The following is a 12,144-nucleotide window of genomic DNA, read 5'->3' as shown; positions in this document are numbered from 1 at the left end:
TTGACATCATGTCAGTGACAGGTGGATTTAAAGTTTAACAATCTGAGAAACTTTTGAAAGATTTATATCACATTGAACGAGGACTATTTGTTCCCCATTGAACGTGCATTATAAGGGATCTCTTTATGTTCAGTATGAACAGCAGGAATTATTACAGGAAGCAAAACCTGTTTCACTGTTCATATGGACGCCTGAATATAATTATTAATGCAAATATGTGTTTCAGTCTGTCTGGATCGGGCTGTATGATGACGTGAACAGCTGGAGGTGGTCACTGTCAGACACAAGTTTCTACAGACACGGGGAGGAGTTCAGAGGATGGGGTCGAGGAGAACCAAACAATTACGGTGGTGCAGAACACTGCACAATGATGAAAAGTGATGGAAGATGGAATGATGGCAGCTGCACAAAAAACTATCAGGCCGTCTGCTGTGATGTCAGAGGTGAGAATATTGACCAGTGAAGGTAAAACAGACCAGTTGAGCTTGTTGACCTCTCCCCTTCTCTGCTGCTCTTTGCCTCTCTGTCTTCAGTTACATGAAGGTCATTTAAAGCAGATGGACGTGAGTCCTGCCTTCATTTATATAAATATATAAAGGTTTATATAAAGAGCTCCATCATTAACAGCTTTATCCCACGTCACTGTCTCAGTCAACAGGGCTGCAAGAAAAGGAGTTCATATGCACACAGCTCCACGGAGACTTCAGCTTCATGCTGACATTCATTAAGAAACATCAAACTGCTGAGAAAAAAATATTCATACGGAGAAAAACTCAAATATAAAGTATGCATCAGTGTTGTGTGTCATGTTGCCTCTGCACAGCATTTCTCTGTGCTCTATTTTCAGGGCTGGATGTGACATTTGTCTTCATTAACGACTTCATGACCTGGACTAAGGCCCAGAGCTACTGCAGAGAACACCACACAGACCTGGCCAGTGTGAGGAACGAGGCAGAGAACCAGAAGGTCCAGGAGCTGATTCCATTATGGGGAGCAGTCTGGATCGGCCTTTTCAGAGACTCCTGGAAGTGGTCCGATGGAAGTAGCTCCTCGTTCAGATACTGGAGGTCAGGGGAACCTAATAACTACTGGGGGAGGAAGGAGGATTGTGCAGCAGCAGATTTCAGCTCCTCTGGAAGATGGGTGGACGAGAACTGTGACCGGAAGTTTCCATTCATCTGCTCCGGTCCATCTGAGTGGTAACCCCTGATTCAAACAGTATTTATAATATATTTAGGTTTACTTTAGCATGAAATGAGAAAATAAAAAACATTTCTGGACAATAAATGTGAACACTCAGGATGCTGATGTTAGCGTGCAGTGACCAACTGCAGATAATCAGTTTGTGTTGACTTAAATGTGAGAATATCAACAGATGGAGGAAGTAACTGCTGATAACTGACTGATAAGCCCCGCCCCCTGGTGGCGGCCTGCAGTATAGCTCTAAACTGACCACAGGCAGGACTAAACTAACTGATGACACTTTATATCAACAGGATGCTGATTATTATCCAAGCAGAAATCTCTGAACTAATCATGTTTGATTGTTTTTTCTTAAGCGTCTTCGAAGAAGAAGAAGAAGAAGACAGTGAAGAGATTGAGGATGACTGTGACTGTATCTGCTGTGATTGAGGGAATGCTGAAGCAGGTAAATCATCTTTAGATTCTTTTTATTCAACTTTTATGCAAAAACTGAGCAGACAAATGACTGTTAAAAGCAAATTTAAAATAAGATGAGATGAAACTTTATCGGCCCTCAGAGAGTGAATTCACATCAGAAACAGTCTGAGGAAGAAACAAATAAAGAGACATTTAAAATAATAAATAAAGCAAAATCATTCACAAACTATATGTTATACACATGCAAAAAAAGCATTGTATTGTTTACACTGCAAAAAAGGTGTGTCTAAAAACAAGATAAAAACACTAAATCTGAGGTAAATTATCTTGCTGCATGGACAGATAATTTCACTTGACAAGATTTCTTAAATTAAATCTAGAAATATATGTTGAATGCCTAAAATAAGTAATTAAATCTTAAAACAAGATAAATTATCTAACACTTCTAAATCTAAAGGTTTTTTTTCTTTATCTTGGTAAGAAACAAATAATTTATAATCCAGTTAATCTGCTTGCAGCTTTAATTCCTCTTGTTTTAAGAGTTAATTTCTTATTTTAAGCGTTCAACATGCTTATTTCTAGATTTAACAATCTTAATTTAAGAAATCTTGTCAAGTGAAATTATATGTCCATGCAGCAAGATCATTTCCCTCAGATTTAGTGTTTTTATCTTGTTTTTAGACACCTTTTTTGCAGTGTAAACATTACAATGCTTTGGACAATAACAGTAGAAACAGGGAAAGTCACAAACTATCATGTGAGGAAAAAAGGCAGAAAAAGAGCTTCCAGAGGATGAAATGTAAAGAAGAATGCAGGATGTAATCTCTCTGTGTGAGTAATAATGTTGGTCAGCTCCAACAGAAGCTGAAGGACCAGGGGCTGAATGACGACGTCACACTGAGCTGGAGGAAGCAGGCAGATGGAAAAGTCTTCCACAAGGAGAAGAAGAAGACCAGCTTTCATTGAGATTTGCTGTTAATCAGAGAAAAGTGTGTTTCTTTCCTCAGAGTCCTCGTGTGATGTGTGAGAATTCTGCCCTACAAAGCCTTTAACTGCACTAACTACATTTTGGGTCTAAATTGAGTTAAAACCAAAAATGAACTCCTTTGTGTCTGTTTTATCTTGAGACAAAGTTTTAGATTTCAATTTGGCTTTATGTCAGAGAAATAATGACTAATAATAAAAACTCCAAAATCCAACTCAAAACCAAAGCAGACTGCAGTAACTTCACTTTGACTGAGATGCAGTGTAGTCTTGTATTTCTTCATTGTGTTGAACAGTGAAGACAAAAATAATAGAAATTATACGTTTATTTAATAGGGAAATTATTATCTAGATAGTGATGAAGTAAAAAAAGTGAGATACAATTATATTAAGACTAAAATATAACATTACTTTATAATATTAAGTCTAAATGTTAATAATGTTAAGTCTAAAATACACATTTTTTGAATAGAGTTGATAAACACTTCTAACAAAATCAATTTGAAAATGTTTATTCACTGAAAACAAACTATAAAAGCTGAAAGAAGACAACAACATTGTAGTTACACTGTAAAATAAAATCTGTTTAATTTCCGGTAAAATACCGGCAGCTGTGGTTGCCAGAACATCACCGTAAAAAATAAATTGAGCGTATGTAAATGTAAATATCAGCAAAAACTGTAATTTATACAGAATAATCCCATTACTTTTAGGATAATTGTGTCATCGTGGCATTTCTCCATTAACTTTGCATGAAAATATATTTATATTTATATTTTCACAGCAAAACTGTGTGTTTTCTACAGTTTATGGCGGTAGAATTTAAAGTTTTATACTATTCTTTGATTTACAGTAATTAAAAGTATCTACTACGGTGATGTACAATGTTTAATTTTACGACCTATTTCTGATGCAATTTGATTGTTTTTACTGTAACTTCTACAAACATTTTTTACAGTGTACTCCACTCTGTTTATCATTACTATTAGAATCTTTTACAGAAAAACCAGAGTGCAGTAACTACATTTTTAGTGTCAAAGGTCAAATAAATCATCATGATCTTTTTAGCATAAAAATGACATCATCAATACATGTAGAAATAAGTGTCATATCACTGCTGCAACAATTAACAGATTAATCAACTTGTTGCAGCCGTTTTTATAATCAAATCATCATTTTAGTCATTTTACAAGCTCAAATGTCAAATATCTGCTGCTTCCTTCTCCTCCTTTTTAAAGATTTAATGCTTTTATTGGTCATATATGGTCATACACTTATATTTAAACATATAAAGACTGTTGGTCTATTAAGTATGAATTTATGTGTTTGGGCTGTGGGAGATTATAACAGGCAATGTTTTATTATTTTTCACATTTTATAGGTAAGATAATATAAATTAGATTTGACTGGAATCAACTCCAGTAAAAATACACCTTTAAACTTTAATGTTGTGTGGAATCATTCAAATCTACTTTCATGAGTAAAAACATCTTTCTTCATATGAGTGTAATATATTGCAAACAGTTCTGGAATAATGTGAATATCTATGGTCATAAACTTATATTTACTCATATTTAAAGGTGTTGGTTTATTAAAAGAAGACATTTGAATTTGTGTGTTTGTGCTGTGGGGATTTATAACAGAGATTTTTTCATTATTTTCAGACATTTCATTGATAAGACTAATACGATTAGATTACACATATTCTTTATGATGAGATTAGATATTTGGTTCCTTCAACTTCATATGTTTTGGTTTAGAAATTAAAGTGTCAATGCTATGACATTTTATTTAGTTTATAATGAAATAAAATATCCAACAAAGTAATGTTGTGAAAATGAAATAACATAATAATGTCTGCAAAAACTTTAATAAATTTCTTTAATTATTTCACAAATTGTTGCTTTATTTGTATTTGTCACAATTGACTTGTGTGATGATTTATTTGGTATTTTATAATAGAGAAGATTTTCCATAATACTGCTGATTTTTAACACTAAATGGCCTCTGTGATCTATAATTTTTATAAAGTTTCATCATCTCTGAGATGTTTTTTTTGGCTTCATTAAGGGTTATAATAGTTTAGTGACTGTGCCTGCTGTTTAGGAAGGATTTTACATTATTTTCTCATCACTTAAATAAAATGCATGCTAGTAATAAAGGAAGAAATATTTCTGTGGAGATGTCTTTTAATCTATTTCAGTTTTTTTTAGTCCTAGCTCCTTTAGGTTTTTTGTCTTCTTCCCTTTTTGTTGTTTGACATCATAGATGCCTTATGATCTGAATGTGATTGTTTATTCCCCATACTATGTATATTTATATTTAATAACCCCTGAATCTTGTTAATTTTTGTCTTTTCACTTAACAATTTTTATTTAAACTTAATATTTTATGTGTATGTTCTCTGCGAGAGTTTGTCTGCTGTAAATGTGTGTTAATAATTTAAAAAAAACAACAACAGGTTAATTATCTCCGAGAAGACGTGAACGGTCACGTTGGTGTGACGTCATCGCGTTGGGCTGTTACCATGGACACTGACACAGGGTTCAACAGGAGTTGACGTTAGTTCACTTAACAGGTTCTCCAAACAAAACCCGTTAATTTCTGTAGAACTTGGTGAATACAGCTGTAAATACTTTATATATATTTGTTAACATATTTGAGAAGGTATTTTTTAAAAGGCCAGATTGAGGAAAAGGAAGGCCTTGGAGGAAGGTTCTGCCAAATATGCTAAACTGACATTTTGATGAGTTTGCCACGCCCATTCCTGAACTGTGCAAAGTTTCGTTTGTTTCCAGTAGCATTTGTAGCTTTACACAGAACTGACGTCAGACCTAGCTAACATTACATGTATAGTTAACGAAATAACTTTCTTCAACCACATTTTTATCATCTCAAAACCAGCATCGCAACTATGCTAGCACTGTGCTTTCATTATAATTTAATTTATTGATAGATAGTTAATCAGTTTTTACCTCTTTCCTCTCGTCTCTTCTTTCCTCGCGACTCCTGGCTCCCTCGCTTCGCGCCACTCAGTTTTCAAAACAAATCAGTCTCGTGCCGGCCGCTCTGAGGTTAACTCGTGCTGCATTCACAAGCAGTCGGACATTGGAAATTCACGCTCGTAAATGTCAAATCGGACGTAACTTTTCTTTTACAGTTTTTTTTGCAACCGCTATGACCCGTTGTTCAATACTTTTAACGCTTTTTCAAAACTCTTCACACAGTTACCACAACATCAGCCTGTATGGGCTATACAATTAACACAATTTTTCTTCTTTTGACACAAAATACACACATTTTAGACATTTAAAATTAGTTTTAACTCCTTTTACACCCAAGCTCAATCAAGACCAAAACAGTAGATGTTAACTGGTGAATTTTCAATTGCTTTCACACGGTTTGTCAAAACAGAAAACCTCATGTTCAAAACTAATGGATTAAAGATTACATTGATCACCGCTGATTCCCGTCTCAGGTGCTGGGCTTTTTTCAATCACATCACCTATATTTATAGGCGGATCTTGTGAGGGAAAACAACAAAAGATAAGACAAGGGACAAGGTGGAGGACTTGCAAAAAACAAGTGAGAAAAATACCTTAGGAAAGGGGACAGGGTGAGTTGGGGGGTAACTTGCTAACATATGTGATCACCTGGGACAATGTGGCGTTTATGCACATGCAGTCACAGCTTGGTTTGATGCCCATCCCAGGATGATGTCCCTTTTCCTTGCCCCTTACTCCCCTTTCCTCAACCCAAATAGAGGAGTTTTTATTTTTTATTTATTTATTGTTTTTTAAATTGTCTTTTAAAAAGCAATGAATCTATTTATTTTAGTGTTTATTTCCTGTTTTATTTATTTTATTGTCTCTTGTTCTGTTTGTTTATGTACAGCACTTTGTTGCGGCTGTTGTTGTTTTACAGTTTTTCACAACCGCTATGACCCGTTGTTCAATACTTTTACCGCTTTTTCAAAACTCTTCACACAGTTACCACAACATCAGCCTGTGTGGGTGATACAATTAACACAATTCTTCTTCTTTTGACACAAAATACACACATTTTACACATTTAAAATTAGTTTGAACTCCTTTTACACACAAGCTCAATCAAGACCAAAACAGTAGATGTTAACTGGTGAATTTTCAATTGTTTTCACACGGTTTGTCAAAACAGAAAACCTCATGTTCAAAACTAATGAATTGAAGATTACATTGATCACAGCTTCTGCTCCTTTTTCTTTTTGTCTATTTGACAATACAGTAATGAATGACAGCTGTTTGTTTTTTTTACCTCTTTACTCTACTGTAAGTCATTTTCATTTGCAATACAGTAAAGTGTTTACTGCAAATCCTGTCATTCACTATCTTCTTCTTTCATACGTAAACATTCTGCAAAGCTGCTCTGACACGGCTCGTTCACTTTCTGTACTGAGTGTTGTACAAAAAAGGACCAAAATTCATGGCCAACAAATGAAAAATGAAGAACATCATCACAAACATTGTCTCTATGGAGGCTATTTTGTCCATTTTTGAATCATTTTCATGTCTTTTCATGTCTTTGTAAGTCATTTTGTGTCTTTTTTAGTCATTCAGTCCAACATAAAATGTGATTTTGAATCTTTTTTTACTTTCAAAACACTATCATGCTCAATAAAGAATTTTACAGTAAATGTTGCAAATGTGAACAAAGGTCGCAAATACAACATATACGTAAGAGGGTTCCATCCAGTTCTATCATTTTATACTAAATATATTTGAGCTTGTCTCCAGATTTACTTGGTATATCATCATCAAACTGAAACTGGCCTCATGGAGTTTACAGCCAGAACTTTAGAGGTAAATTTACAGTAGGGCTCCACGCTGCTTTGTTTTCTAGTCTAGATGATGAAGAAGTCATGCTTTGGAGCTTTTGGAGACTCCAGAAGGTTAATTTACATGTATGATCAATACAATAATCTGTTGATTGTAAAAGAAAAAGGAAAAAAAGTAGATAAGAAACATGCAAAGTGATTCGGTTTGTGTTCTTCCATCAGTTGTCAGTGTTTTTTATGACACGGTGCTGTGACTGACTAAATGTTTCTGTTGGAAGACAACGTGTGTCAGTGTTTTGGTAGATTTGGTGAATTGTGTTAGTGTATTACAGTTTTTCACAACCGCTATGACCCGTTGTTCAATACTTTTACCGCTTTTTCAAAACTCTTCACACAGTTACCACAACATCAGCCTGTGTGGGCGATACAATTAACACAATTCTTCTTCTTTTGACACAAAATACACACATTTTACACATTTAAAATTAGTTTTAACTCCTTTTACACACAAGCTCAATCAAGACCAAAACAGTACATGTTAACTGGTGAATTTTCAATTGTTTTCACACGGTTTGTCAAAACAGAAAACCTCATGTTCAAAACTAATGGATTGAAGATTACATTGATCACAGCATCTGCTCCTTTTTCTTTTTGTCTATTTGGCAATACAGTAATGAATGACAGCTGATTTTTTTTTACCTCTTTACTCTACTGTAAGTCATTTTCATTTGCAATACAGTAAAGTGTTTACTGCAAATCCTGTCATTCACTATCTTCTTCTTTCATACGTAAACATTCTGCAAAGCTGCTCTGACACGGCTCGGTCACTTTCTGTACTGAGTGTTGTACAAAAAAGGACCAAAATTCATGGCCAACAAATGAAAAATGAAGAACATCATTACAAACATTGTCTCTATGGAGGCTATTTTGTCCATTTTTGAATCATTTTCATGTCTTTTCATGTCTTTGTAAGTCATTTTGTGTCTTTTTTAGTCATTCAGTCCAACATAAAATGTGATTTTGAATCTTTTTTTACTTTCAAAACACTATCATGCTCAATAAAGAATTTTACAGTAAATGTAGCAAATGTGAACAAAGGTCGCAAATACAACATATACGTAAGAGGGTTCCATCCAGTTCTATCATTTTATACTAAATATATTTGAGCTTGTCTCCAGATTTACTTGGTATATCATCATCAAACTGAAACTGGCCTCATGGAGTTTACAGCCAGAACTTTAGAGGTAAATTTACAGTAGGGCTCCACGCTGCTTTGTTTTCTAGTCTGGATGATGAAGAAGTCATGCTTTGGAGCTTTTGGAGACTCCAGAGGGTTAATTTAAATGTGTGATCAATACAACAATCTGTTGATTGTAAAAGAAAAAGGAAAAAAAGTAGATAAGAAACATGCAAAGTGATTCGGTTTGTGTTCTTCCATCAGTTGTCAGTGTTTTTTATGACACGGTGCTGTGACTGACTAAATGTTTCTGTTGGAAGACAACGTGTGTCAGTGTTTTGGTAGATTTGGTGAATTGTGTTAGTGTGTTATTGTATTTTGGAAGTGTGTGTCTGTGTTTAGTTACACTGGGTGATTTTGACCATGAAATGAACTGTTTGGGGGATTGAGTGTATCAGGTGTGATGTGCGTTAACAGTTTTGAAAAAGTTTTTAAGGTTCTGACAAACGGGTCATAGCGGTTGTGAAAAACTGTAAAGTGCTTTACAAATAAAGTTGAGTTGAGTTGAGTTTTCCATCACCATCCACATGACCAAATGTCCCTCCTGGATGCAATGGCTGCTGCATGCCAGGACATCACAGCTGACAACTGCCAGGGCTGGATAAGGCATGCAAAAAGATACTTCCCAAGATGCCTGGCCGGAGAAGACATCAGGTGTGATGTCAATGAAAATATGTGGCCCAATGCTGACGACTGAGCAGATAAGTTTTTTCTTCTTCCTCTTTTACAGTGATTTCTTCTGCTCCTTTTTCTTTTTGTGTATTTGACAATACAGTAATGAATGACAGCTAAATGCTGATTTAGCTGCCCCCCCCCCCCCCCCCTTTACTCTACTGTAAGTCATTTTCATTTGCAATACAGTAAATTGTTTACTAAAAATCCTGACATTTACAGAGTGTTGTACAAAAAAAAGGAACAAAATTCATGCCCAACAAATGAAAAATGAAGAACATCATCACAAACATTAATTTACATGTATGATCAATACAATAATCTGTTGATTGTAAAAGAAAAAGGAAAAAAAGTAGATTTGACACATGCAAAGTGATTCAGTTTGTGTTATTCCATCAGTTGTCAGTGTTTTTTATGACACGGTGCTGTGACTGACTAAATGTTTCTGTTGGAGACAACTTGTGTCAGTGCTTTGGTAGATTTGGTGAACTTATTGTATTTTGGAAGTGTGACATGTGATGACATCACAGCAGAGTCCTGCAGAGGGTGGATTCTCCACTCGAGGAGATACTTTCCTCGCTGCATTGCAAGGGATGATATTGGCTGTAGATGATGTAGATGAAACTATGTGGCCAGACAGAGAGGAACGTCTGGATGTGCATGAATGATTTACAGTACTATGTATGTTGTATGTTCAGTTCCAATATGTACTGCAAAATTGCTTACAGTTGTGCACAGCTCTACCCAAAGGGAGTTTATGTTTGTTGTAAATAAGGGTGTATTTTTTCTTTTGCACAATGCTGTAAACAAATTACAATTGCAAAGAGCATATGCAGTAAATGTATGAAACATACATATTCAGTGTGTTGTACTAAGTTACCTGTCTAAATACAGTAATGTGTAACCTTACTGTAGTTTTCAAATGGCTGTGCAAATAGTTTATAGTTCTGTCTTGAGCATTTTCAGGTAGCGTCACCAAGATCTGACTTTTTTGCATTGAAAACATTTACAGAGTAAACTGTCGTCATGAAAACATGACAGAGACATTTGACTATCTTGTTCATAAACATGGACTTTTCATCTTGATGACACTTTCATTGACATGAATACTTGCTTTGGAGGAATGAGTGACAAGTGACACGCTTCTGCAGGTTATCAACTAGGTTTTGCAGTTTGTACTAATTGTTTTGAGAAATGCTTTAACTGTTGTGAAAATGTAAAGAGCGATGTGAGAAATGCACCAAAGCGACTGAGAACTGTAATTGTGATTTCATATCCATAGTGATTTGGAAGAGATTGATTATTCTAGTTATACACTTTATCTATCAAGAATAAATCACATTGTCACATTCATTTTATGGAAAGAAGTAAAAAACAAGAAGAAGACTGGCCCTGCAGCCTTCCAGGACCTGCTGCTGAGGAGCATCCCCAGAACATGATGCTGCCTCCACCATGCTGCACACTGGAGATGGTGCCTGTGTTTGTTTTTATTTTATTTATTTATTTATTTTTTGGCTGTTCTGGTTCTGTGGGTTGTTCGGGTATGCAGCAATACTTCCAGGATCACTCTTGTTTTTTGTTGTTTGTTTTTTCTATAAGAAAATAAAAGACTAATTTACTCTTTGTATGTTTTAATACTGTTGTACTCATCTGCAAAACCAAATTAAAAAAAGTAAAAAAAAAATAAATAAAAAAAAAGAAACATAGGGACCCAGGGGAGGGGGGTAATATTTTGAGAAAAAAGTTTGAGATTCAAGTGGTGAATCTGCAAGAAAAAAGTTGCTTTTCTCCCACCTTTTCTTGTAAATCTTTTTCGAGCAGATTTGCCACTTCAATCTAGTAAATTTGCTACTTTTTTTCTCAAAATATTACCTCAACTCTGTTTGTACGACTGTTTTCTTGCTTGATTTTTCAACGACTGTCCCTGCAGCCTTCCAGGACCTGCTGCTGAGGAGCATCCCCAGAACATGATGCTGCCTCCACCATGCTGCACACTGGAGATGGTGCGTTTGTGGTGATGTGCACCAAAAATAGCGTCTAGCCTGTTAGACAAAAAAATAAATTTTTGTCTCATCAGACCAAAGAACCTTCTTCCAGTTGACCCTGGAGTCTCCCTCATGCATTTGGGTGAATTCCAGGCCAGATTTCATGATCTTTTTTTCTCTCCCATACAGCTCCGACTGGTGAAGAACCTGGCAACAGTTGTTGTATGAACAGTCTCTCCTATCTGAGACACTGAAGCTTATAACTCCTGCAGAGTGGTCCTAGGTGTCTTGGTGACCTCCCTCTCCAGTCTTCTTCTTGTCCAGTCACTCAGATTGTGAGGACGGCCAGCTCTAGGCAGATTTAAACAAGCTCCATACTGCTTCCATTTCTTAATGCCTCCTACAAATACCTTGGGCTGTGGCTGGATGATAAACTGAGCTGGACAACAAACACCAGTCACCTGTATGGAAAGACACAGAGCAGGATGTTCTTCTTAGGGGACTGTTAATTCATCTGCAGCAAACTGCTGGGGATGTTTTACCAGTCTGTGGTTGTCAGCGTCCTTTTGTACACTGTGGTGTGTGTGGGGGGGCAGCACATCTAAGAAGGACCCCTCCAGACTGGATAAAGTGATCAGGCGGGCCGGCTCTGTTGTTGGCAGGAAGCTGGAATCACTGGTGACGGTGGCAGAGAGGAGGACACTGGACAAACTGATGGACATTATGGACATTATGGACAATACCAGCAACTCTCTGCACACCGTCATCAGCAACCAGAGGAGCTGTTCAGTGGAAGGCTGCAGGACAAACAGACTGAACAACTCCTTTGTCCC

The 12,144-nt window shown here is 36.0% G+C and overlaps 1 long non-coding RNA gene across 1 annotated transcript; it reads left to right on the top strand.

Annotated features, from left to right (window-relative positions):
- Positions 1 to 5,166: 5,166 nt before the first annotated feature.
- LOC131972076 (uncharacterized) lies at positions 5,167 to 9,302 on the top strand. The gene is made up of 2 exons (XR_009394430.1): positions 5,167 to 5,220; positions 9,159 to 9,302. It is a non-coding gene; the product is annotated as an uncharacterized LOC131972076 (long non-coding RNA).
- The last annotated feature ends 2,842 nt before the right edge of the window (positions 9,303 to 12,144 follow it).

Source organism: Centropristis striata, chromosome 5 (genome assembly GCF_030273125.1).
Source record: "Centropristis striata isolate RG_2023a ecotype Rhode Island chromosome 5, C.striata_1.0, whole genome shotgun sequence".
NCBI classification, from domain to species: domain Eukaryota; kingdom Metazoa; phylum Chordata; class Actinopteri; order Perciformes; family Serranidae; genus Centropristis; species Centropristis striata.
Note: the sequence above shows the minus strand (reverse complement) of the source record. Positions and strands in the feature narration are given on the sequence as shown.